Here is a 3,779-nt window from a genome sequence, read left to right as displayed (position 1 = left end):
TAGTCTTCCCTTATGTCAAAGGACAGCTTGAATATCTGTATAATTAACAAATATTCATTGTCACACCAATAGGAAATGTGGGGAGTAGTGGGGTTGGAATGTCCCCTGCTTCCTCTATCATAGAGGGCTGCTCGTCACACCTGTAAACCACTAAAGTGTCTTCTCTTCTAAGCGCGTCAATATCCAAGTGCTCACTTAAGTCCCTCTCCGCAGCAAAGTTTATCTCCTCCATAATCTCTTGAACTTCATCTTCTGCTCTTGGAGGTTCCTCTGCCTTCTCCTCAATTTCTTCATTTGTAACTTTTTCATCCTCAAGCAGCACATGCAGGTAGCAAATAAATCCATAATGGTAAGCAACGAGACGACACTTGCGATTGTGAACGGGGCACTTACTGTGTGTCTTCTTCTTATCATCTGGCACCTTTAAAATATCCCTATTTAACTTTTGTCTCAGGGTTGTTGAAGGCACAATATCATTCACGTGCATGTACTGGACGCCGTCAAACATGACTGTACCACTCAAAGTGGTTTGTTGAAATTGATGCCCTTTCTCCTCAAGATACGAACGAGTAGAAATGATCATGTCTTCGATGGAGAAATTGAAATTAAACATGCGTGAGATTTCAGGATGGCGATGATGCTGTCGAACTTTATAAAGGATCATCTCTCTGAAGAACCTCGATCACAAGCATGGGTGAAACCCGTCCAAAAATGCGTGTATATGCGCGTGAATAGTCTGTGCAAACAGGGTACATGCAGACATACACGTGTTTCTACATGCGGCTTGCGTAAATTTTTTTTCGAAAATGATCGACCACCGACAAATCTTTCTTATAAAAAAAGCCATGACTATCACAATCGTTCACAAAAGTACTACCAGAGAAGGACGGAGACAATCGCATAAGGAAAAGAGACAATCGCATAAACAAATGGAAGGAAAGAGACAAGACAAAGGACAAACTGACTCACCTCTGAAAAAGTGAGTCTTCTTTTTGGCTGGTTTCCTTCAGCCGTGTCTGCTCCTTGCACCCATGTCTGCTCCTTACACTTGGCTTTAGTGCTCTGTTGGAAGAGGCGGTGATAGGAAAGCTGAGTTTGAAAATGGTTTTTTGGAGAAGGCGGCGGGTTATTTTAGGTATAGACAGGTAGTCGCGTGTAGGAGCACGTGTATTTTTGCGTGTATAATAAAACAGCCGCATTTATACACGCAATTTTAAGGATGTAGCTGCGTTTATACACTCGATTTTAAGGATGTAGACGCGCTGATACACGTAATTTAAAACAGTGAGACGCGCTGATACACACGATTTTAAGGATGTAGACACGCTGATACATGTGATTTAAAACAGTAAAGCTTTTTATACTTTCATTAAAAATTGATTATGATTATGTGTTTGCTCTTTTGTACATAAGATGTCATCAACCTCCTCAAGCAGTTCTGGTGAGGATGAGACAATGCGTCATCGTAATCGCGATGTGTGGTTGGGACAAAGGATCAAGTGTATGTGTAATCGATGTCAAGGATGCATTGTACGAGCGCGTCAAATTACCTTGAATCACATCTCCATGTAAGCATCTAGGGTTTCTTGAAGGCCAACATCAAACTCAATCTCAATCCCGAAAGGTTCCATCTACAAGCCAGGAAATATGTCAGGACGATGAAAGTTCTGTGTAAGATAATAAAGGATTAGACAAGATCGGTATAACACGATAAGCGTTGGAGAAATCTCACCGACATCTCTAGTCGCGTTATAGTAATTTGATGAAATATTAGTGAGAAAATGAAATTGCAAAGAAAAATGTGTCAAAATCACTGCAACGCGATACGTGTGTGGGAGAATCTCCAAGGAGCCCTCTCTTCACGTTATAATGATTTGATGCAATATTTCAAAGGAATGATGATTGTAAGAAAAATCACTACAAGAACGACAGTAGGACAAATCACTATAATGCGATATGGGTGGGAGAGTTCTCACCGACTCCCCTCCTCGCGCTATAGTAATTTGATTAATTATTTATAAGAAATAAATCAATTTCTTAAAAATCTAAATGATGAAATCTTTGAACAAAAAAAGAACGACAGTAGGATAAATCACTATAACGCGATATGCTTGAGAGAGTTCGCACCAAGACCTCTTCTCATGTTGTAGTGATTTCAAGAAATTTATGCAAGCAAATTACCATTGTGGGCGAAATCACTACAATGCGATATGGGTACGTTAGTTCTCACCGAGATCCCTCTTCGCGTTGTAGTGATTTGATAAAATATTTGTGAGAAATAAATTAAATTCTTAAAAATCTAAAAGCAGCAATCTTTGATGGAATATTTATAAAACAATTATACAACTTCGGCCAAATTGAAACACGAAAATATTTGAAAACATACCGCAAAATTCACTGAGAGCAAGAAGAAACCAACGAAGTTGACTATAGGAGAGCAAGAAGCAACGTGAAGGTGATGACTCTGAGAGAAAAATTGCACGAGAGCAAGAAGCAACGAATAATGAATGTTGGTCACCTTTATCCCCACTAACGGTTTGTACACGTGGAAGACATGCATGATGGCACACCACGTGCTCTACGCACGTATCATGACAAGTGTCAAAAATTGATTGATCATAATCATGAGTCTGGCCCCACGTCCTCCTTTGTATGTGTGGACATGCTCTTTCGCACGTGTGTCGTGCTTGTCCTCGGTAAATGTGGTACTCGTCCTCGGTAAATGTTGTGTCCTTGTTTTTCGCCCTCGTTTCATTCTGCCTCCTTCAACTGCGTGTATTCCTCCGTCGTGCCTCATCTACACCATCTCTACGATTTATCAAGCAAGTATCCATCACTTCAACATTTTCCCTGCATAATTCTTTGGTGAGTTATGAAGCAATCACTACTGGTCTTGAATGTTATATTCAATCATATATATCATGTTTTACCTACATTCATTAGATGTTGGGTCAAATGAAAGGCAATGTCTGACAAGTCACCACGACGCGAAAGAATAAATTACGATTTTTTTTATGTAGCCATATCGTGTTATAGTGTTTTGGACATACTTTCTTGTCCTATACATTGTTCTGTGTCATGTATGTTATCTATGAATTATTTCCATGACCTACTTTGTGAAATGAAATGCTCTGTGCAAGAAATCACTACAGCGTGAGGAGGTTATGATGGTTAGGTCTGATGTGCCTCTATCCCATTGTAGTGATTTGGACCTATTTTATCGTCATAGGTGTTGTTAGGTGTATTGTTCTTATGTTATTTTATCAAATGAAAGGGTCTCTTTGAGAAATCAATACAACGTGAGGAGTTGATGTAGATTTTGTCTGAAGTACCCATATCGCGTGTTGTAGTGGTTTGAAGCTAATTCGTTATCCAAGTTAACTTTTTCAGTAGTTTTTGTATTATTGTCCTATGTATTTATTGAGAAACTTATCATGTAACATTATGATTATTTTTAGATAGCGCGTACGAAGACGACCACAAGGCTCTCATCTACAAATGATCCTCAATTAGGTAGAGAAGCTAGTTCGGGGGAAAGAAAATGTCTGCACTCTGCGCTCAATGAGGAGACGCAAATACGACCAACATAGATTCATCCTTCTTCAACTAAGGAAGGTGGAGAAACATATGCATTGCGTGGTTCCAAAGTTGCCATTCCAGCATGTCGTCCGGTCTACATGCGAGAATTTTGGCATTAATATGCGTTGGCAGGCCTCTGTCCTAGGATGTTTGTAAGAGGCTACAGAAGACTAGCTTGTCGAGTTTTTTCAGGATAGCTA

This window comes from Cibotium barometz, chromosome 58, assembly GCF_041138505.1.
Source record: "Cibotium barometz isolate CiBa-2024 chromosome 58, ASM4113850v1, whole genome shotgun sequence".
In the NCBI taxonomy this organism is placed as follows: Eukaryota; Viridiplantae; Streptophyta; class Polypodiopsida; order Cyatheales; family Cibotiaceae; genus Cibotium; species Cibotium barometz.
The sequence above is the reverse complement of the archived record's forward strand: the minus strand, read 5'-3'. Positions refer to the sequence as shown.